Source organism: Bubalus kerabau, chromosome X (genome assembly GCF_029407905.1).
Source record: "Bubalus kerabau isolate K-KA32 ecotype Philippines breed swamp buffalo chromosome X, PCC_UOA_SB_1v2, whole genome shotgun sequence".
Classification (NCBI taxonomy): Eukaryota; Metazoa; Chordata; class Mammalia; order Artiodactyla; family Bovidae; genus Bubalus; species Bubalus kerabau.
In genome coordinates this window covers 144,269,176-144,294,097 of record NC_073647.1, presented here as the reverse complement: position 1 = coordinate 144,294,097, position 24,922 = coordinate 144,269,176, and the positions used below count along the sequence as shown (strand labels likewise).

Sequence of the window (24,922 nt, the reverse complement as noted above, 5' to 3'; positions counted from 1 at the left end):
GCGAGCATATGCGGGTGCCTGAGCGCCTGCGTGGGTGCGTGGGTACGTATGTGCTTGCGTGTGTGGGTGCGTGGCTGCGTGCTTGGCCGCCAGCGTGCGTAAGCGGGTGCCTGAGTCTGTGCGTTCATGGGCGCCTGTGTGCGTGGGTGCCTGCGTTACTGCACGCGTGCATGTTCAGCCAGGTCCCAGTCTTTGAGTGTAGCCTGCCAGGCATTCTCCAGCCGAGCATAGCCATTTCCTTCTCCAGGGCATCTGCCTGACAGGAATCATTTGAGGTCAATTCCCATACAATTGGTAATCCTGGCTTCCCCCAGGCCCCAGCAGTGAAACCTGCCAACGTGTCCATCCTGCCTGCTTGCTCCTGCGTTGCACATGATGGGATGTTGTTCCAGGACCTTGCTTGAGACAGACAAGGTCCTCCATCGGGTAAAGCATGATGTCTTCTTCTCTGTCGCTGAATTAGGGCCCTTTCATTGGTCGTGAAACTGGGCAAGTGAGGCCTTGCTGGCATGTGGGATGCAGCAGAACAGCTGCGAGGTCGCTTCAGTCGTGTCCGACTCTGTGAGACCCCATAGACAGCAGCCCATCAGGCTCCCCCATCCCTAGGATTCGCCACGCAAGAACACTGAAGTGGGTTGCCATTTCCTTCTCCAATGCATCAAAGTGAAAAGTGAAATTGAAGTCACTCAGCCGTATCAGACTCTTCGCGACCCCATTCACTGCAGCCTACCAGGCTCCTCCGTCCGTGGGATTTTCCAGGTAAGAGTACTGGAATGGGTTGCCATTGCCTTCTCCAGGTCTTGGTCTAGGAATCCTTAATTTACGCATAAATGTGTGTGTGTTTAAAATTTTATTTAGTTAGCTTTTGGTTGTGCTGGATTTTTGTTGCTGCTCAGGGGCTTTCTCTAGCTGGGGAGAGCCGGGGCTTCTCCTGGCAGTGGCTTCTCTTGCGGAGCACTGGCTCTAGGGCACGTGGGCTGAGTAGTTGTGGTTCACCGGCTTAGTTGCTCCAGGGCATATGGACAGGGAGGGATTGAACCAGTGTACCGGCATTGGCAGATGGATTCTTTACCACTACGTAACCAGGGAAGTCCAGTTTGGGCATAAAAATGTGACATCATTCATTCCCAAACTGCTAAGATCTGGGAATATTTTAATTATTACACAGTAGGGTGTGTTGCCCAATCTCCTTGGAGAAGATTATACAGATGGTGTTTTGTCAAACTACTTCCATTATATAAAGGTGCTCTGTGGAAAGAATAGTCAATAATCAAAATAGTTTGAGAATACTGGATTAAATAACATTAAGTAGATGGATTGTAATGGGGCACAGTTCTTTCTTTTCATCTTGGTACCTGGTGGACACACCTGAGAGAAGCAGCTGTTTCTCTTATAGAGTTTGATGGAAAGTTTGTTGGGAAGCAGTGGCCAGTATCACAGGACATCATCTTATTTTTGAATATTTATTTATTTATTTGGCTGCTCGGAGTCTTCGTTGTGGCACCTGGGATCTTTAGTTGTGGTGTGTGAACTCTTCTTTGCGGCATGTAGGATCTAGTTCCCAGACCAGGGACTGAACCCAGGCCCCCTGCTTTGGGAGTGTGGAGTCTTAGCCACTGGACCACCAGGGAAGTCCCTCACCTTGTATTTGAATCTCCCTCTTTTCTCCTCACTTTAGCTGCCATGGATTATACCTCCCATGAAAGCTTTAGCATTTAAACCTTTCTTCTGGCTCTGTTTTCCAGGGAACCCAGGATAACACAGTGTGGGAAAATATCAGGGCTTTCTGGTCTCATAGACCAGTGGAATTGTGCTATGTTAGGCCTCCTTGGTATTTCTCCATCTCACAAAGTACACACTCAGCTTTGCACATGCTGTTTCTTTATATGGAACATTCTTCTTTCAGACATATGCATGGTTTATTCCCTCACCTCCTTCAGGTCATTGCCCAAGTATTACCTACTTACTGAGACCATCCCTTCTCTCCTATTTAAATTTGCACACATATACTGCACTGTATTCCTTCACCCCTCATTTATTTTATTTATTGTTATTTCTAGAATAATAGCTGCTATTATATGTCATCATTCTTGGTAAGCTCCATGAGAGGAAAAGCATTCAGTAAGTATTTGTGAGGCAGCTGGATGGGTGGATGGGTAATGGATGAATGGATGGATAGAGTGATGGATGAATAGATGAACAGATGGAGCAGTTGGTGATAAGGAGCTGTTCTTTTTCATGGTTCAGGATCTCTGTAAACATGGTATAAAAAAACTCCAAATGAACTTCAGTTTGAGGATTCATGGGCAGTTCAGAAAAGAACTGTTGAATCAAACTGTGCTGAATGTTTTCTTCAGTTACTCCCATCAATGATAGGGCTAATCAATTTTGGAAGGCATCCTAGTATGCCTTCCAAACAGTCTCATTAGGCTGTTTGAAACTATTGATGTCCGAATATAGCACTCTTATCCCTTCTTTTTCATCATTAATTAATGGATTAAATGTCCACTATAGCAGTGTTATGGAGAAGGCAATGGCACCCCACTCCAGTACTCTTGCCTGGAAAATCCCATGGGGGGAGGAGCCTGCTAGGCTGCAATCCATGGGGTCGCTAAGAGTCGGACATGACTGAGCGACTTCACTTTCATTTTTTACTTTCCTGCATTGGAGAAGGAAGTGGCAACCCACCCCAGTGTTCTTGCCTGGAGAATCCCAGGGATGGGGGAGCCTGGTGGGCTGCTGTCTATGGGGTCGCACAGAGTTGGACACGACTGAAGTGACTTAGCAGCAGCAGCATAGAAGTGTTAAAATCTAGCCCAGGAAGAAGGTGGTCCTGGACTGTTGGCTAGCTGCATCTCATTCCATCTGATACTGCTGAGGCCTGGCCATCAGTGTGCATTTGAGGGAGACAACAGAAACCCACCGATAAGACGGCTGGAGAGCTTGCTAAGTTTAAAGGCATCCGTTAATGGACTCTCGTTTTGAGCAAAATGGAAGTTTGTTCTTTAAAAATTTTGTTTTGAAGTACTGATTTATGTAGAGATAAAAGAATGCTTAGGGTTTAAGACAGATCAGCTTGTGTTCACAAAATCATTCTACGTATATTAAGATGAGGAAAGGCCATCTGTTTGTCTAGAAGAGAATTGACTAGCTTTTGAGTACCTTCTAAAGTGGCAAGTGATGAACCATTTTAATTGGGTTGCTTTAGTTATGTCTACAGTTTGTTTAGTATTTTAACTCTTTATAAGGCATGCCGTAACGTTGGGAAATGAGTATAAACCCTAGTTTGGGTGGGTGGTATCTAGATGTTTGTAGCCCTTGTTTAGTACCTATAATTCTAACCATAAGAGCTTCTACTTAGTATTTATGATGATCCAGGAATCACATTCAATGCTTTCAGTATGCTGTTTTTTCTTCACAGCAATCTTAGGAGCGAAATATTATTATCCCCATTTTAAAGCTCAGGAAACTACCACTTAATGGGGTTTAAAGCCAGGGTCTTACAGCCATTAAGGATCACAGGCAGGGCTTTACCATGTTTGTAGTTCAGTTGCCCAGTCATATCCCACTCTTTGTGACCCCATGGACTGCAGCACGCCAGGCCTCCCTGTCCCTCACCATCTTCCGGAGTTTGCCCAAGTTCACGTTCATTGCATCAGTGATGCCGTTCAGCCATCTCATCCTCTGACACCCTCTTTGCCTGCCCTCGATCTTTCCCAGCATCAGGGACTTTTCTAATGAGTTTTCTGTTTGCATCAGATGACCAAAGTACTGGAGCTTCAGCTTCAGCATCAATCCTTCCAGTGAATATTCAGGCTTAATCTCCCTTAAGATTTGCTGGATAGTATACAGTATACTAACACATATATATGGAATTTAGAAAGATGGTAATGATAACCCTGTATGCGAGACAGCAAAAGAGACACAGATGCATAGAACAGTCTTTGGACTCTGTGGGAGAGTGCAAGGGTGGGATGATTTGGGAGAATGGCATTGAAACATGTATAATATCATATGTGAAATGAATCGCCAGTCCAGGTTCAATGCATGATACAGGATGCTCAGGGCTGGTGCACCGCGATGACCCAGAGGGATGGTATGGGGGGGAGGTGGGAGGGGGCTCAGGATGAGAAACACGTGTACACCCGTGGCGGATTCATGTTGATGTATGGCAAAACCAATACAATATTGTAAAGTAAAAAAAAAAAAAGTTTGACTGGTTCGACCCCTTGAGGTCCAAGGGACTTTCAGGAGTCTTGTCCATCACCACAGTTCGAAGGCATTAATTCTTTGGTGTTCCGATCTCACAGCCATACATGATGGCTGGGAAAACCATAGCCTTGACTATATGGACCTCTGTTGGCAGAGTAACATCTCTGCTTTTCAACACACTGTCTAGGTTTGTCATTGCTTTCCTGCCAAGAAGCAACTGTCTTCTGAATTCATGGCTGCAGTCACTATCTGCAGTGATTTTGGAGCCCAAGAAGAGGAAATCTGTCACTACTTCCACCTTTTCCCCCTCTATTGGCCATGCAGTAATTGGGCTAGAAGGCATGACCTTAGTGTTTTGAATATTTAGCTTTTTTTTTTTTTTATTCTGTATGCCTTATTATCTATTTTTTATTTATTTCCTTTTTTTTGCCATTTCTTTTTTTTTTAATTTTATTTTATTTTTAAACTTTACATAACTGTATTAGTTTTGCCAAATATCAAAATCAATCCGCCACAGGTATACATGTGTTCCCCATCCTGAGCCCGCTCTTTGACTCTCCTCCCTCACCCTTATCAAGAGGCTCTTTAGTTCCTCTTTGCTTTCTGCCATTAGAGTGATATCATCTGCATATCTGAGGCTGTTGATGTTTCTCCTGCCTATCTTGATTCAGACTTGCAACTCATCCAGCCTGGCATTTCTCCCGATGTGCTCTGCATGTAGGTTAGACAGAGTGACAGCAGACAGCCCTGTCATACTCCTTTCTCGATCTTAAACCAGTCAGTTGTTCCATACAGGGTTTTAACTGTTGCTTCTTGACCTGCATACAGGTTTCTCAAGAGACAGGTAAGATGGTCTGGTATTCCCATCTCTCTGAGAGCTTTCCACAGTTTGTCATGATCTATACAGTCAAAGGCTTTCGTGTAGTCGATGAAACAGAGATAGCTGTTTTTCTGAAATTCCCTTGCATTTTCTATACTCCAGCAACTGTTGGCAATTTGATCTCTAGTTCCTCTTCTTTTTCTAAACCCAGTGTGGACATCTGGAAGTTCGTGATTCACCTAATTCTGAAGCCTAGTATTCAACATTTTAAGCATGACCTTACTAGCATGGGAAATGAGTGCAATTGTCTGATGGTTAGAACATTCTTTAGTACCACCTTTCTTGGGAATTGGGTTGAGGATTGACCTTTTCCAGTCCTGTGGCCACTGCTGGGTCTTCCAGATTTGTTGACATAATGAATGCAACATTTTGATGGCATCCTCCTTTAGAGATTTGAATAGTTCTGTTGGAATTCCATCGCATCCACTAGCTTTATTAACAGCAGTGCTTCTTAAGGCCCGCTTGGCTTCACACTCCAGAATGTCTGGGTTTGGGTGACTAACCACACCATTGTAGTGATCCGGTTCATTAAGATCTTTTTTATACCATTCTTCCATGTATTCTTTCCATCTCTTCTTGATCTCTTCAGCATCTACTAGGTCTCTACCATGTTTATCCTTTATCGTGCCCATCTTTGGGTGGACTCCATGCTTGCAGACTCCTGAATCCAAGCTCTGGGTTTTGAAGAAAAAGGGAAAAGGCTATATAAAAAGTGTTGAGTCCTAAACTCTCAAGTGATAAAATTTAGATGATTCAATACTACTGACATACTTCTAACCCTGGTAGAATCCACCTTGTTCAGGAGGAGGGACACATGCATGCACACACACACACACACACACACATACATACAAACAATAACACACAGATACACTTTTATTTATATGCACATACACCTACACACACACCAGCCCTTGGCCATTCACACCAGGGCAATTAGCAGACACTTGTATTCTGGGATCCTTCAGGCTCAGAGCCAAGTTAAAAGACAGACCAAATGCATAATGGTTTTGAGCACCAATCTGTAAAGGTAATAGCATTTCCAATGGAAATCAGAAATATGGTACCATTTAACTCAGATCTACATGTGTGACTACTTCTATAACCATCAACATACAAATCAGTCCTACTTTAGTGAAGTAGACAGTAGAAATGACAAAAATCATCCTGGTGCCAGTTCTACTGCCTCAGTAAGAAACTGTTGCATTAAGATTGGAAGGACAGCATCAGAAGCACATATCTAAATCTTAGTTTTCCTCAGCTGCAACATATCTTGGTCCAGACCTGTTTGTGCAATGGGTGTTCTACTCTATTTCTAGTGCCAAAGTACCAGAGGCTTGAGCACTGCTCCCAGTCTTCTATTCCAACAACATTGTCTTCTTCAGCTCTCATGTGTGGTCCAGTGCATGCAGTCCAGTGCTTGTCTCTGCACTTGGACTTTCCTTCTGATCCAGTGTGGAATTTGTGGAACAGATCTTGATTGCCTCACTGGCCTTCAGGCCTCTCCCAAATTTGACTTTACATATTAGATTTCCATTTGGGTCTGGGGTAAACTACTTTTCTTGTTATTTGGCTATCAGACATGCTGCTAAATCTCTCTAGGCTTGGCCTGGTCTAGCCTAGCCTGTTTAGCCTTCCTGGGATCAGCAGCCTTCTCTGGCTTCCCAAGCATCCCAGGAATGCTTCCAGGATACCCGTGCTTGTTGAATGTTCAGTATCTGTCCTGTCCTCTGAATGTAAACTCTTTATTCAGCACTCTTTCTCTAGCACTTCACACGGGTCCCACCATGTTTGGTTCAGTTCAGTAGTCAAGTTCGACTCTTTGTGACCCCATGCATTGCAGCATGCCAGGCCTCCCTGTCCATCACCAACTCCCAGAATTTACTGAAACTCCTGTCCATCGAGCCAGTGATGCAATCCAACCATCTCATCCTCTGTTGTCTGCTTCTCCTCCCACCTTCAATCTTACCCAGCATCAGGGTCTTTTCCAATGAGTCAGTTCTTTGCATCAGGTGGCCAAAGTATTGGAGTTTCAGCTTCAGCATCCGTCCTTATTCAGGACTGCATATTCAGGACTGATTTCCTTTAGGATGGACTGGTTGGATCTCCTTGCATTCCAAGGGACTCTCAAGAGTCCTCTCCAACACCACAGTTCAAAAACATCAATTCTTCGGGGCTCAGCTTTCTTTACAGTCCAACTCTCACATCCATACATAACTAGTGGAAAAACCGTAGCTTTGACTAGACGGACCTTTGTTGGGAAAGTAATGTCTCTGCTTTTTAATACACTGCCTAGATTGGTCATATCTTTCTTCTAAGAATCAAGCATCTTTAATTTCATGGCTGCAGTTACCATCTGCAGTGATTTTGGAGCCCTCCCCCCCCCCCAAAAAAGAAGTCTGTCACTCTTTCCTCATCCATTTGCCATGAAGTGATGTGATCAGCTGCCATGATCTTAGTTTTCTGAATGTTGAATTTTCTGAATGTTGAGCACCTCACGTGGGGCCTGCCATGGAGAAGATGATAAATAAGTATTTGTCGACTAAATAAGTGAATGTATATTTATTTACTTTGTTTGCAGGTACATGACACTTAGGATGTGCCTGGAAATATTGTAAGGATTTTATGCACATGAAACTCATTGAAATGTTTTTTAACATGCCATGTATCGCACTAGACTGTTTGTTCCTTGAGGACAGAATTTGTGCTGATCTCTAGTACAGTATCTGACAATATATTTTGATTACATGAAAACATCTATACTTTTAATTGTTAAAATTACATTTCTGAATCTATGTCTTTCTACTCTGAGCAACATAAAAACACAGATCTCTTAACTTGTAAATGCTCATGTTTAAATGGGAAAAAAACAAAAACAAAAACAAATGGACCGTTTCATGGCCAAATTATCTTAATTTTATTTTCTTGCTTGACAATTTCTGTTGCTATATAGTTTCATATTCTGTTATTTTCCTTTGCTTAGCTATCTATTGCTGTATAATGAATTACCCCCAAATTCAGGGTAATTTTATATATACTAAAATTTAACCTTGCTCACCACTGTGTGGGTCAGACATTCAAGGAAGTTTCACCTGAGCAGTTCTCACTGGGGTCTCTCACACAGTTGCAGTCAAGTGTCCGCTGTGCCTACAGTCATCAGAATCTCAGCTGCGCTGGATATCCATGATGGCTTGCACAAGCCTGGCAGCTGATCCCGGCTGTCAGGTAGGACTGCAGTTTGGGTTGTCCACCGGAGTACCTACACCTGTCCTCTGCATGTGTCCTGGGCCTCTCAGAGCATGGTGGCTGGGTCCCAGGAGAGAGCTATCCAGAGAGCGGGTATTCAGAGAGAACTAAGCAGAAGCTGCCAGGCTTTGGAAGTCACGTAGCATCACTTCTCCTAAATTGTATTTCTTCCAAATAAGGCCAGCCCAGGTTCAAGGCAGTAGAAGGGGAGAATTAGACCCTGCTGATTTATGGAAGGAGTGTCAGAGAATTTGTGGCCATCTTTTCAGACATCCACAACAAGGTGAGCCCTGAACTGATGAATGAAAAAATAATGCCTATGTACGCATGTTTGGAAAACATGCTCTCCCAAATTCTCACTTCTGCAAAAATTTGGATTCTTCTTTGCTTTTTGTCTGCACTGTGTCACCTGTGGGATTTTAGTTCCCTGAGCAGGATCAAACACAGGCCCTTGGCAGTGAGAGCTTGGAGTTCTAAGTACTGAACCACCAGGGAACTCCCTGCATTTATTCTGAAGTGTTATTAGGTCCAAAATTAAGGCACTGTTTTTATCACAAGAAAAGGTCTACTTATACAAACTTCTGGGCATAAGGTGAAAGGAAGGGAAAAAGAGAAATAGAATGAAAGTCAGAGCTGACCCCTACTTACCTGGTAGGATCCACCACTCCAGATATTTCTTCCTTCATCTGTTTCCATACTTGAAATGCCTCCAGTGAAGGCTTCTACCAAATCTTAAGACAACACTCACTGCAATATAGATAACACATAGAGAAGAATAGCATTTTAATCTTTTGAAACTATTACCCCTTGGGTGTTAAAGTGTGAATGAAGAGGCCCTGTTGGTTGAACATAGATTTGTTCTTATAGGCATGATCAAAATTCTGGGAAAATTTAAAATTTTGCAAGAAAAAATGAAAAAGAACTCAGTTATTGAAGTGGAACATCCTTGTATGTGTCATCCTACAAAGGTTATATTTATGAACTGAACTTCCCATTCCCTTTAGTGATTTGGTAAATCCCAAAGCAGTGTCAAGATAAACAATAAATTGCATCTCAGAAGCAACGCGTAAACCTTAAACAGGAATGGATCCATTCATGTCATCATCTGATATATGGAGACAGCTGTTTTACAGTATTTATTGGTACTTATCTCTTGAGGTAACACCTTCAACTCAATAGTTCTTTTCTATTTTTAATGTCCTTCTGCCATAACCTGTTCTTACGCCCATTTTTCTTACTGAACATAGATTTGTGCAGAGGCTTGAGTGTTTTTCTAGGTTATTTTTTTTTCCTCCATAGGAACAGATTGTATTTCATTTGAAGTGTGTTAAGTTGCATCAGGCTTTACAGATTGGCAGTGTACCTTCATTTTGGACACAAAGGAAGCCATTCTCATGTCTGCTGTGTGAAAACTGAAACTTGGGACTTATGTATTTTTAAATTATTGTGGTAGAAAACACGTAACATGAAGTCCACCATCTTAACTATTTTTAAATGTACAGCTTCAGTAGTGTTAAGCATGATCACATTACGATATAACCTTTCGCATCCTTATGTACTTTTTTGTGTGTGTACATCTTGGTCAGAGAAGCAAGCAGCCTCTCGCCATGTGTAGACAGGCTTGATCTGTTGCCTCAGGCCTCAGACATGGTTGAATGGGGAATTTAGAATTAGGTGTTGGACCTGTAAGAAACCAGGGAGGCATTAACTCCGTTGGACCCTCTGTGCATTAGAGGCAGACATGCCATTTTTTGGTTGTTATGAGGTGACAGGATGGGGTATTATCTTTACTATATCACTGCTTGAGTTTCAGGACACTCTGTGCAAGGGTCAAAATGGTCACTTGTGCCCCTAGTGTTACTGCTGTGAAACTCTCAGACAGCTTGCACCCTTTTGCTTTTATCCATCAGTGCATTGGTAAGACTCATCTGCGGGTGACAAAGCCAGAATATACACATGTAATTTCCAAAGCTCAGACCCTTCAGTTAAACCACATCTTACTACCACCTGTTCAAAAGGACCCAATAAATGCATTTTTAGGTGCTGATGTTCAGAAATCTGCATGTTAATAGGTTCTGAAGTTAAAGAGTGTTGGCTTGTGACTCCACTGGAAAGTAATTTTCATTGTTCGAAACCTTACCAGCCAATGAAGTAAGAGTTGTTCCTATTTTTGACATGCCAGTGATCAAATGATAGATATGAAACTGTATGAATTTTAGATTGCAACTGGTGACCTCAGTCTTGCAATATCAGTAACTGATTTCTTTGTTTTCTAGAGATATTTTATTAACTTTTTCTTTTGAAAAATTTTAAACCTAACAGAAATGTTGCTAGCGTAAGTACGATGAATTCCTGATGGCCGGTACCTAGATCCGCCAGTTGTTAACATTTTGCTGTGTTTGCTTTTGCTCTCATTCGACGTGTATTTTCTTTATTGAGGTGAAATGTACTATATAAAATTAACCATTCTGAAGGGAACAATTCAGTAGCATTTGGTACATTCATAATATACTCATTTACATTTAGGTCCAAAGAATTTTAATTGCCTCAAAATAAAACCCATATCCAGTAAGCAGTTATTCCTCATTTGCCTTCTGCTCAGCCCCTGGCAACCATGAGTCTGCTTTCTGTCTCTATGGATTTGCCTGTTTTGGATATTTCATATAAATGGAATCATACAATATGTGACCTTTTTGTGTTTGGCTTCTCAGTGTAATATGCTCAGGCTTCATCCATAAGGTAGTGTGTATCACTACTTTGACCGCAGACACTTTTCACTCACTTAACATCCTCCTGCTCCCAATTCACCCTACAAACAGACTGGATAGGAACTTGTGGTCTTGAAACTGAGCCAGACTCTGTGGGGCCTTCCTGGCAACATACCCTCCATGTCTCCTACCTCTTGTTTGTAAAAAGGATTTAGCCTCTTAGACCTTCCCCACGTTCCAAAGAGTATATTTAATCAGAGAAGTGAGAAAAGACAGAAACAACAACAATAGCAGTCAAGCAAGACAAAATTACAGTAGTTTAACAATAAAATAAAATCGAAGACTTTTAGTTCCTCCTTAAGGGTTATAGATAATATCCTGAGCCATACCTTGAATTGTTTTTGAGGATACTAAAACCCAACCAAGTGTAAGAAAGTAACTGCATGCTGCCCACAAACATGTAGACCCCAGACTGGTAGGAACCAGAAGGTTGATAATGTTAACTTCCAATATACCACACATCTTTATAGCCCCAGCACTCAGCACAGTTTCAGATACATAATAGACACTCAAAATAGGTTTGTTTTAGTAAGACACTTACATTTTCTCTGGTATTTTGAATGTAACTATATTCTACTACCATCATTTCTAGCATTCTGTAAATTTCTTCATCTATTCATTCAGTAAATACTTATTTGGGACCTATTCTATTGCCAGACCCTGCTCTAGGCACTGAGAACGCAGTAAACAAAATAAAATCTTTTCTGTCATATACCTTACATTTAACTGGGAAAAGAATCACCATCAAACAAACATATTAGAAAGTATAATATGATGTCAAGCAGTATTAAATACTACCTAGGTAACTAAAGTTGAATAAATAAATATACTATTAAAGGTATCTAAAGTTAAAGAGATAGAAAATGACAAATAGATGCTATTTTATAAGAAAGTGATGTTTGAGCAAGAATCTTAAGAAAGTAAGAAAGCAGGTTCTCTGAATAGTTGAGTAAAGAGCATGCCACCAGAAAGAACAACAAATACAAAAGCTAGAAAACTCACATATCATATGCTTGAGGAGTAGCAATGAAACAAAATGAGCAATAAGAATGGAGAAATTAGGTCAGAATTGTGGATAGATGTCAAGTCACATGGACCTCTTAGGTGATTGTTAGGACTTGAATTTTTCTGATGGAAGTAGAGTTGATCTACAATAATACACTAGGTTCAAGGGTCCAACACAGTAACGCCATCTTTTGATACATTATACATAATTGGCTCTGTTCCCTATACTGTACATTACTTCCTTGTAATTTGCTTTTACCCAATAATTTGCTTCTTTTCATCCCTGTCACCTATTTTGTGCCTCCTCCCACTCCCTCCCATCCTGTGGGTAACTACTAGTTTGTTCTTTGTATCTGTAACTCTACTTCTGTTTCATTCCATTTGTTTTTTAAATTCCACATAAAAGTGAAAACGTCAAGTATTTCTCTTTCTCTGACTTATTCCACTAAGCAACCATATTGTTGCAAATGGCAAGATAGTGTACAAGCACTCCTTTTTCACCACATCCTCACCAACATCCTCAGCTTTTTATTCCTTCTGACTGAATAATATTCCACTGTGTATATATACATCACATCTTCTTTATCCATGGATCCGTTGATGAACACTTCAGTTGTTACCATATTTTAACTATTATAAATAAAACACTGAGAAACAGGGCACCCAAAGCCAGCTCTCTGTGACAACCTAGAGAGATAGGGTGGGGAGGAGGGTGGGAGGGGTTTCAGGACGGAGCGGACCATGTATAACCTATGGCTGAATCATACTGTGTATGGTAAAAATCATCAAAATACTGCAATTATCCTCCATTTAAAACAAGTAAATTTTTTTTAAAATAAAACATCGTGGTTCATTAAAATGAAAGTGAAAGTCGCTCGGTCGTGTCTCTTTGGGACCTCATGGACTGTATATAGCCCATTGAATTCTCTAGGCCAGGATACTGAAGTGGGTAGCCTTTCCCTTCTCCAGGGGACCTTCCCATCCCAGGGATGGAACCAGGTCTCGCACATTGCAGGCAGATTCTTTACCAGCTGAGCCACAAGAGAAGCATATGTATCTTTCCAAATTAGTATCTTTTTTTGATAAATACATATAAGTGGAATTTCTGGATAATATGGTATTTTTTATATAATTTTTAAAGAAATCTCTGTACAGTTTTTCATGCATGTGTGCATGCTAAGTCACTTCCATCATATCTGACTCTGTGAGACCCTACGGACTGTAGCCTGCCAGATTCTTCTGTCCACGGGATTCTCCAGGCAAGAATACTGGAGTGTGTTGCTATGCCCTCCTCCAGGGAAGTGAGGAGATCACGTCCCGACCCAGTGATCAAACCCGTGTGTCTTCCGTCTCCTGAACTGGCAGGCAGGTTCTTTTGTCTTAGGTCTCCTGAATTGGCAGGCAGATTCTTCACTACTAGAGCCACCTGGGAAGCCCACAGTTTTTCATAGTGACTATCAATTTACATTCCCACCAACAGTGTACAAGGATTCCCTTTTTCCATATCTTCGTCAACACTTGCTATTTCTTATCTTTTGGTGATAGCCATTTGGACGTGCCTGAGGTGATATTTCATGGGCTTCCCAGGTGGAACTATGGTAAAGAACCTGCCTGCCAAAGGTTCAGTCCCTGGGTTGGGATGATTTCCTTGGGGAGGAAGTGGAAACCCACTCCAGTATTCTTGCCTGGGAAATCCCATGGACAAAGGAGCCTGGTGGGCTACAGTCCATGGGGTCGCAAAGAGTCGGACATGACTGAGCGACAGAGTGTGTGTGCATGAGGTGCTATCTCATGCTGCTTTTGATTTGCGTTTCCCTAATGATCAGTGATACTGGACATCTTTTCATGCGCCTGTTGGCCATCTGTATGTCTTCTATAAAAAATAGGCCTATTCAATTCCTCTGTTCACTTTTTAATGACATTATCTATTCTTTTATTGGGTTATATGAGTGTGTGGGGTCACAAAGAGTCAGACATGACTGAGTGACTAACACTTTTTTTATATATTTTGAATATAAACTACATATAAGACATATCACTTACAAATATCTTCTCCCATTTAGTAGGCTGCCTTTTCATCTTGTGGTGATTTCTTTTGCTATGCAAATTTTTAAGTTAAGATTATGTCCCACTTGTTTATGTTTACTTTTATTTCCTTTGAAAAAACAGATTTATAAAAAAATATTTCCTAAGACCAATGTCAAAGAGCATCCTGTTTCTATGTAATCAAGAAGTTTTATGATCTTCATAGTATTTATTAATACTTGACATTATATTATAATTAATTATTCTTTTTCTAATTCTTTTTGATGCAAAGTTAGGTTGTTTGAGAGTTTTATCATTCCTGAGGTAAGCCTGCTTAAACTTTCCTCTTAGAACTGCTTTGCAGCATCTTGTAGACTTTGGAAAGTTGTGCTTCCATTTTCACTTGTCTCAAAGTATTGTTTGATTTCCTCTTTGATATCTTCATTGACCTGTTTGTTTTTTAGTAACATGTAGTTTAGCCTCCATGTTTTTGTCTTTTTTCCATTTTTTTTTTGTAGTATAATTGATTTCATGTTTCTTACCTGTGTGGTCAGAAAGAATGCTTGATATAATTTCATTTTTCTTAAATCTATTGAGACTTATTTTGTGGCCTAGCATCTATTCTACCCTGGAGAGTGTCAAGGGCACTTGAAAAGAATGTGCATGCTGCTGTTTGAGCACAGAATATCCTATAGATATCTATATAGTCCCCCTGGTCTAATGTGTCATTTAAGGCTTTTGTGTCCTTATTGATTTTCTATCTGGATGATTTATCCATTGATGTAATTGGGGTGTTAAAGTCCCCCACTATTATTATTGTCAATTTCTCCTTTTATTTGTGTTAATATTTATTTTGTATACTCAAGTGCTCCTACATTAAGTGCATGTATGTTTACAGATATGATATGCTTTTTCTGTCTTGACCCTTTTATCACAATCAATGCCATAAGTCTTGTGATTGGTGCACTTAATGCATTTATATTTAAGTGATTATTGACAGGCATTGCCATTTTGCTATTTTCTAGTTGTTTTTTGTACTTCTCTGTTTCTTCTTTTAGCCTCTTTTCTTTTGGTTTGATGATTTTCCTCATTGTCGAATTTGAGTTCTTTCCTCTTTGTTTTTTGTGTATCGATGATAGACTTTTGATTTGTGGTTACCATGGAGTTCATATATGTCAACCTATAATTATGTCTACTTGTTTGGTGGTGATGAACTCTTACTTTTTCTTGTCTGGGAAACTAACTCTTTTTCAATTCTAAATGATAATCTTTCTGGGTAAAATATCCTAGAGCGTAGGGCTTTTTTTTCTTTCAGTACTTTAAATATTTCATGCCATTCCTTTCTGGCCTGCAAAATTTCTGCTGAAAAACCAGCTAATAACCTTATGAGGGTATCTTTATTTATGACTCTTTGTTTTTCTCTAAATTCTCTCTTTACCTAACTTTTGCCGTTTTAATTATGATATATCTTAGTGTGAATCTCCTTGAGTTCATCTTGTTTGGGACTCTCTGTGTTTCCTGGACCTGGATATCTGTTTCCTCCTTCAGATTAGGGAAGATTTCAACCATAATTTCATCAAATACTTTTTATGCCTCTTCCTCTCTCTTCTTCTAGGACCTCTATAGTAGGACATTTGTTGCCCAAATGTCCCTTAATCTATGCTCATTAAAAAAATGTTTTTTTACTGCTCTGATTGGGTGATTTCCATTATTCTATCTTCCAGATTATGTGTTCTTATGTACTTACGGGTTTTTCTGTATCACCTGGGCTGTTATTAATTCCCTCTAGTGTATTTTTTATTTCAGTTACTATATTCTTCAGCTCCAACTGGTTCCTCTTTATATTTCTAGTTCTTTGTTAAAGTTTTCTCTGTTCCTCTATTATTCTCCAAGTTCAATGAGCATTTTTATTACTATTACTTTGAAATTTTATCGAGTAAATTATAACCATTTCATTAGGGTTTTTTTCCTAGGGTTTTACCTTATACTTTCATTTAGAACTTATTTCTCTGTCTTCTCATTTTCTTTGAATTTCTGTTTGTCTCTATTCCAGTCTTGAAGGCTTGTCCTTGTTGAGAATGACCTTATGCAGTCTGTTTGTGACCAGTGGCTTTGGTGGGAGAGCTGGATCTGAAGAGGTCACAAGGGCCATCTTCTTCCACGGTGCTCTGGTGACTGTGGCTTCTTGGAGGTAAGACTGGAGTCAGAGGGGCTGCAGCTAAAGACAACTACAACCCAGGGCTTCTCCTGGGTTCACTGTTCATTGCTGCCCTGTTAGGGGTCAGGATCAGGGTCCAGGGCCTAGAGTTGTATTTCTGAGCTGGTTTCACTTTTCCCCGATGTGTGGCAACAGTTGTGGTCTTTGACTTGTTTATGGGCAGAGGCAGGGCACAAGGGGCTGAGCCACACTTTTAGGCTGGCTCAAGTTTCCCAGGTGCGCACAATGGTGGTCTTCCCCTTTGCAGAGACAGAGCAGGAGGACTGGAGCAGAAGCCCAGTGCAGGCTAGCGGACCTCACGGGGGCAGTCCTAACAGGCCAGTTAGAGCACCAGGCCTTCTTCAGTCTGCTACCTCTGCTCTAGGATGGGGAAAAAGCACGTCTGTGAGCATGTTTTTTGAGAGGGGAGTCTTGGTTCCTTTTGACCCTCCAGTAAACCCCACTGGTTTTCAAGCTCATTGGGAACTAATCTTCCCAATGCTAGACCCCAGTGCTGGGTGCCTAAATGGGGGCTTAAACCCCTCATTCATTAGAGGATCCTCAGGCGTGTGATATCTTTCTCCTCTTCAAAGTCACCTGCCAGGGATGGATCCCAGCTAGATCTTTTATCCTCCATTCCTACCAGGCTCCATGTTGCTCTTTCTTTGTATCCTTGGTTGAAGGAAAGCATTTCTGTAGTCTTCAGGCTATTTTCAGTGAGAGTTGCTCTATACGAAGCTGTAGTTTTGATGTGTTCATGGTGTGTGTAGGAGGGGAGGGTGGTGGTAATCTCAGGATCTTCCTACTCTACCAACTTCATCTCTCTCTCAGGACTTAAGATTTTATTAAAAGCTGTGGGAAAATTTTGAATCAGGGAGTGAAGTGTGATTTACACTTTTAACAGATTATTCTGTTTTCTATGAGACTAGATCAGGTGAGTGGTGGTGGGTAGTGGGTAGATAGAAGGGGATTAAGACCAGTTGGGAAGCTCTTGCTGTAATCTATAAGAGATGACATTGGCTTGGACCAAGTAATTTGTTGGACATGGTGTTCGAAGATTAGATTCAAAAAAATATTTTGCAGATGGGCCCAAAAGTTTTACTGGAATAAGAATATGTGGGGGAAAAAAAAGAGGAATAAAGGATGACTAAAGTTTATAACTAACTGTTGTGAGAAACATGATAGAGGAGCAGATTTCAAGGAAAATACCATGAGCCTAGTATTAGACATATGGTCTACGTAGAAAAGTTAGGCACTTGGATAAATGGATCTGGTATACAAAAGTTGTCTAAAAGGGGTCATCTGTTATGGTCTATTAGCAGTGGGCCCAAAAGCTAGGTACAGAAAATCTTTCAAGAATTATTCATGTCAAAGCCCAAGAAGTTCAGGTAAAATGTAGACAGAGAATTGGGCCTTAAATTTGGCAAGATGCAGTAAATCACTAATGATCTTGGCAAGAGCTGTTTAAAGTGATATGGACAAAAGCCCAATGAAAGCAAGAATGAGGAAAGAAAGTGGGAAAGAAGCAGAAAGAAAGAAAACAAGTACAGACAGCTCTTTCACTTTTCCCTTGCTAAATAGGGAACAAAAAAAAAAATAAATTATCCATATTTTAACATTTTTTCTATTTATTTTTCTACTGATATGACTTTGCTACAAGTCTGAATTCTACCTCTTTATTCACCTTTATGTGACCAGAGTCTAATATTCAGTGGGTACCCAATGAAAAGATTAAAAAGTCACATGTGCTACCAAGTAACAATGCACTTTATTTATAGGAAAAATGCTAAATAAGAAACCTCTGGGGCCCTAAACTTATAAAATGAAATATAAAGTGCTGACACCAAAGATAGAGTTCTTACCATGGCTGATCTTTGGTAAATCCAATACAAGGATGAACAAATTGCTTTAGATAGCATGTTTTCAAGGAAAAAGTTATGTCACTGATGAGACAGTGTCTAGAAATTGAAGCTCTTCACTATTTATTTTCTTCCTTCTGCCTTTTTGAAGAGTATTAAGAGTACTCTATGAGAGAATATGGATTTTAGGGGAGAAAAGAGAATGAAACAAGAGAAAGTGAATGTTAAATTAAGATAAGGTCTCAAAATCACAAGTAATTTTTCAGAGCATTCTAAATGCGAGGCACTGACCAAGTTAACACGGCACATGTTTATAGAGCAAGCTTAAGGTCGATAGGGCAAATCATTAAGGGAGAAACTTGATGCAATTTTAAGTTTTATAAATGGGGAAAACAGGTTGCCTCTCAAAGCAAAATTTTTGAGGCATCTAATAATCAAAGAGGCTAGACAAAGCTTCAAGCAAAGATGGTAGTTAATCTGAATCTGAAAGGATGAGTAGCAGTTGGAAATATATTAATTATGCCTTCAATATGATTCAGTTGCCCATCAGTGATTGCCACTTTCAAAGTCACTGGGTTGTTTCTTTTATACTTTTCCCTGGTGAAGGATGTTCATAAAACCTATTGAGAAAAAACAAAACAGAGAGTAGGTGATAACTACATGCTCCTTTAAGAGATGTACTGATGCTTAAGACAGGAGAAAATGCATTATTTTAATGCTACTGTGAAAACAGGAACCAAAGCATACTCTTCCTAATTTAACTGTGAGTAACTTTTTTCTCAGTTTATAGTTGTGATACTTTTTTGTCTTCACTGAATACTTTTCTTTTTGTCTGTCAGGTAATATAATCACCTCCTTTTGTGTGATAATCATAGATCATTAATTTGGTAACAGTTCCTGTCCTGTTACACTGTTAATTGGATGTCTGTGAATCATATATCTCGCAACTTGTGAAAAAAGTGAATATATGCTGGTTTTAAAAGGGCATGGATGCTCTCCTGATTTTGACTTCTGATTATTATTTTTTAAAATACTGTTTTTAAAATATAGCTTGAGTGACTTCCCTGGTGACTTAGTGGTAAAGAATCCACCTGCCAATTCAGGAAACACAGGTTCTATCCCTGGTGGGGGAACTAAGGACCCAGGTGCTGCAGGGCAACCAAGCCCATGCACTGCAGCTACTTAACCTGAGCACCACAACTAGAGAGCCCACACGCTCCGGAGACCACACACCACAACTAGAGAGAAGGGCGCATTCCCCAAGGAAGAGCCCGCATGCCACGAGGAAAGGTCTCATGTACCAGCAACCAAGACCCAATGCAGCCAAAAATTTTTTGAGTGGACAGAAAAGAACAGTATCCAATCATACAAATGGTTACTTCTGTTGAAAGCAAAGAAGGGGTGAGTTGTGTGGATGAATGATGGTTAAAGAAAACTTGGCTTTACGTATAAAGTCTCATTTCCTTTAAAAAAAAAAAAAGACTGGAAACCAAGATGGTTAATAGTTGTTGATTCTGAAGGTGGGCATGAGTGCTTTATTGTTCTGTGAACTTTATATTTCTATTTCTCAAAGTAAAAATTATAATGTTTTTAAAATGAAAGAGCTACATTATCAGAACTGATGACTGGAATTTTGCAGAATGAGAAGCAAGCAAGCAAAAGGTCTTTGGTATATGTAGATTTTGGCAGACGTTGTGAATCAGTAGAAGATACATGTGACCAAGCCAGGCTGGGTTCTCCTGTTGAGTCTATGCAACATTCAAATGTATTATAAAGCTCCTTATTGCCTCAGGATCTTTGCACATGTCTAAATTCATGCCTTCCACTGCATATCCCACCCCTGAAGACACACATCCAACTAGCTCTCACTCATCCTCCAGTTCAATTCAGTCGCTCAGTTGTGTCTGACTCTTTGAGACCCCATGGACTGCAGCATGCCAGGCCTCCCTGTCCATCACCAACTCCCAGAGTTTACCCAAATTCATGCCCATTGAGTCAGTGATGCCATCCAACCATCTCATCCTCTGTCGTCCCCTTCTCCTCCTGCCTTCAATCTTTCCTAGCATCAGGGTCTTTTCAAATGAATCAGTTCTTCGCATCAGGTGGCCAAAGTATTGGAGTTTCAGCTTCAACATCAGTCCTTCCAATGAATATTCAGGACTGATTTCCTTTAGGATGGACTGGTTGGATCTCCTTGCAGTCCAAGGGACGCTCAAGAGTCTTCTCCAGCAATCATCCTCCAGGTCCCAACTCAAACACCACTTCCTGGAAAAGTGTCCCCAACCCCACCACCACCCATCACATCAGCTACTGCTATTCACTTGTGTTTATTTGTTCGTGTTCTTTCTCCCTCACTAGAGTCTATATTCCATGGGGGAAATTTTCCAGTTTCTCAAATCAAACTCCTTGAAGTCACACTTGTCACCTTTCTTTCCATCACCTCCCATATTCAGTTGTCAGAAATCCTATTGACTCCACCTCAAAAGATATCCAAAATCTGCCCCCTTCTCACCACTTTTATCACTACTAATGTACTCCAAGCCACCACCTTTGTCTACCTGCCTTCTTCCACTCCTGACTCTTACAGACCTTCTTCCACCAAGAAGCCAGGGGAATCCTTTGGAAGCAAGTCAGAAATGCCATTTCTCTACTTCTGACACCCACAAAATGAAATGCAGAGTCCTTACCTTGGCCCTGCTGACTCTCAGTTCTCATCTGTACCCTGCCTTTCCTCGCCCTTCTTTCTCACCAGCCTTCAGCATCCACCAGCCACCAGCCTGACACTTAGCCTTGGCACTCTACCTCTCTACTGCCTGGAGCCGTTCCCCTTGCAGGGACTCACAGTGCTTGCCCTCACTTCATTCCACTTGCTACCCAAGAGTCATGTTTTCAGACACCATCCCTACAGTCCCTTCATCCTGCTTCGTCTTCAAAGTTCTTATCCCTGCATGCTATATTTCATAAATGGCTGTTAATTAGTCAGTTATTGGTCTTTGATCATTAGAGTGCCTCAACTCTAAGGGGGCAAAAAACTTTTGTCTCCTGCTATATTCTCAATGCCTTGAAGAAAGCCTGGCATATAGTATAAATGTAGAAAATAGTTGGAACTTTCCTGGTGGTCCAGCAGCTAAGATTCCTCACTCACAATGTGGGGGCATCCAGGTTCAATTCCCGGTCAAGGAACGAGATCCCACGTGCCACAACTAAAAGACCCTGCATGCCACAGTTAAGACTTGGCTCAGCTAAACAGACGAATGGATAATCAAATAAAAACATAGAAAGTAGCTGTTGAAATACCTTTTTAACTGAACAAGGCAAAATAGCTTGCTTATCTTAGTAGAAATGGCTTGTCTATTTTAGTAGAACTTACACTCTTGAGAAGCATGCTTGGAACATAAACTCTCAATAAACATTTTTGAATGAATGAAGTCAATGTCAAGAATAAGAATGAAAGAGCTTTTCCCTCCATTGGGATTACCTGCCAATGATGGTCAGTTATTCTGATAGTGAAAAATGTAAGAAGTCTATGAGAAAGGAACAGAGGGTCTTTGGTGGCATTAGAGAACAAATGTAGAAAAATGAAATTATCTAGGGAGAGGAAAAGTGTGCAGAAAATTTAGGAAGGGAACTAACATTTATTGTTACAATTGTACTCAGAGTATTCCAGACATAGCAGTAGACTCATAAAAATGTACATATTCTCAAAGCTCTGTGAGATAGATGTGATAGGACCTATTTTACAGAGAAAGAAATAGGCTTGGACAGGTTAATTAAAATGAGGTTACAAATCTAACAGTTGGAGACTATCTGATCAGTACACTGTCGAAAACCAGCTTTAGGAACTGTGCTCTGCTTATAAGATTTAAAAGCATTTTTATCCACAACAATATTTTGCACTAAATCAGCATGCACCAAATATTTGTTGAATGAATGAAAGATCATGTCACAAACAACTATTCTAAAGGTAGATAGGAACACAAAGGGGAAAAAAGGAGGTTGATAGTGAATTCTTTTAAAGAATTCTATTCTTTCAAAACCAAAATACACTTGGTAGGAAAATAAGAAAAGAGAACTTGCCAAAAGATTAATTGAGAATGTGGTCTAATCATCTTCCAGAGCATTAAGCCAACCTAAACAGAAAGGTATTTTCAGCTTTGAAGAGTTGTTCTTATGCATGCAGAATTATAAATGGCGTAATTTTCCCTATATCTCCATAATTAACAGAATATTTATTGATCAGCACAAAGCACACAGTCTCTGGAGACATGATTTGTGTGAGCGCTTGGCTTTTTGAAAGCTTAAATCACTGTAGTCAGTATTAAAAAATGAACTGATAGTAAACGTGGTATAATTAATCCACCTATTCTATTTGCACATGAACATCTTTTCATGCTAAATATCTCATTCATTTAGGAGAGAATACAAATGTGTTACAATGACAGAATAAAAAATAAATTGGAACTTTTATTTTCCCTGCGATATTCCTTGTCTTTAACTTACTCAGATTTCTGACATACTGTGCAAGTTTAAAATCCTTCTCAACTTCTACCTACAAATTACAGGTGCAGAGAACAGTCTACACAGAGGATTCAGGTAACAGTCTGGATCCCCTAGGAAGCACGTGTGCTCACGCTGGCCTGTTTCTCCCCGTGGTTCTCCAGCAAGTTCTGCTCTGTATCACTTGATTGTCACCTGTAGGCTGCACTTCCAGGCCTCTTGCCAGCAGGTTTCTTACTCGGCTTGGACAATAGCACAGTGCTGGTGGAAGGGCGGAAGAAAGAAGGAAGCCAGGATATGTCTCCCCTCTCTGCCCTCTCTGCCCAGGTGGTTTCAGGACTAGGCCAGCATCTGCCCCTCCTTTGTGCTTCCAGCCAACTCCAGAGCGTTCTGCCTGGTGACTTTGGCCCCTGAACTCTAATAACACTATATCCCTTTGTGGTCCAGGCCAGAGGTGATCATCTCCTTGTCCGTTTCACTATCAACTGTTGCCTTCACAGTTGTTCATTTCCTGTGTAGTCAATCCCTGAATTAAAAATCCATTGTTCTGAATAGTTAAAGTGGTTAGTGTTTCTCTGATTATCCCCAACTGATATAATACCCTTGAGAGGAGGGACCAAGTTTGCTTTATCACTGCTATATCCTAGTACCTGGGAAGGAAAGTATAAGGTATGCATTAAGTAATCAATTAAAATATGCTAAGTGAATGAATAGAAAATGCATCCTTTAGTTAGTAGTTTTCAAAGTTTATCAAGCATCAAGCCACCTAGAAGCTTTTTTTTTTATAACATATACGGTTATCTTTTTACATCCTGCTTTCCCAGGTTTCTGATTCAGTAGGTTCAGGAAGACACACCAAAGCTTCCATTTCTAATAAGTTTCCAGGTGATGTTGATGTTGCTAGTCCAGGTACCACACTTTGAGAACCAGTACTTTAGTTCATGAAGTATCCTGCTTATAATCTAACCAGGATATACACACTAGAGTTAAAAAAAAAATCAAAGAGCACTAGCATTTCTCATTAGTGATTTGGCAATCATCTTCAATTACTTTAACCATATTAAATTTTTGATATGAAAGCAAGGAGTTCTAATATCTTCCTAACCGTTTACCAGGAGTGGTCATTACCAGCCAATTAAGCCCTTTTTAAAAAATCTTATTTTAATTTTTCACTTGATCCTTTCTAAGTCAAATTCTGAAGAAGGAATGGCCATAAAATAGATTATAAAGCTCAGAACTCTTGCTCTTTTATATAAAGAGCACGAGGAAAATAAGTTTCACAAATCAATACTTAAACATCCCACAGTTCTCGTGGAGGAGTAGAAAAATTTGCACTCATCTTGCCCTGTGGGAGCACCAAAATTGCAAATAGCTGTTGAACAACCATCAATAAGAGGACATTGGATGCCTCCAAAAAAACCCATGTCCAAGGACAAAGAATAAGCCACAATAAGAGTAGGAGGAGCATCAACATGATAAAATTAAATCCTATACCCACTGCCGGGTGACCCACAGACTGGAAAACAGTGGCACTAAAGAAGATCTTGCACTATCTTGAAGGTTCTAGGCCCCCATCTGGTTCCTCGCCCTGGGATCTGGCAGAGGGACTGGGAATCCCCAGAGAAACTGTCTTTGAAGGCCAACAGGATTGGATGACAGGACTTCCACAGGACTAGGGGAAGAGGAGACTCTACCCTTGGAAGGCACAAACAAAACCCTGTGTGCACCAGGACCCAGGGGAGAGGAACAGGGACCCCACGGGAGACTGAGCCAGACCTCCTTGTGAGTGCTTGAGGGTCTCCTACAGAGGCGTGGGCTGGCAGTGCCCACTGAGGGCACGGGGCTCCAGCAGCAGCATTCCTGGGAGATGTGTCTCGATATAAGTCCTCTTGAAGGTTGCTGTTAGCCCTACCACAGAGCCTGTGGACTCCAGGATTGGATCAACCTCAGGCCAAACAACTAACAGGGAGGGAGCCCAGCCCCACCCAGCAGCACACAGTAGGATTCAAGTTTTACTGAGCACAACCCTTCCCACCAGAGCAAGACTCAGGTTTCCCTCCATTCTTTAACTCCATACAAAAACATAAAATCAAAATGGAGGAAAGACCTAAACGTGAGACCAGACGCTGTAAAACTCCCAGAGGAAAACATAGGCTGAACACTCTCTGACATATACCACCGTGACATCTTTTTCAATCCACCTCCCAGAATAACGGATATAAAAGCAAAGATA

General features: G+C 40.8%; 1 long non-coding RNA gene across 1 annotated transcript; it reads left to right on the top strand.

The window, feature by feature from the left end:
- The first annotated feature begins 198 nt into the window (after positions 1-198).
- On the top strand, positions 199-23,200 carry LOC129639040 (uncharacterized). Its single transcript, XR_008708136.1, has 3 exons — positions 199-759; positions 16,190-16,327; positions 22,755-23,200. It is a non-coding gene; the product is annotated as an uncharacterized LOC129639040 (long non-coding RNA).
- The last annotated feature ends 1,722 nt before the right edge of the window (positions 23,201-24,922 follow it).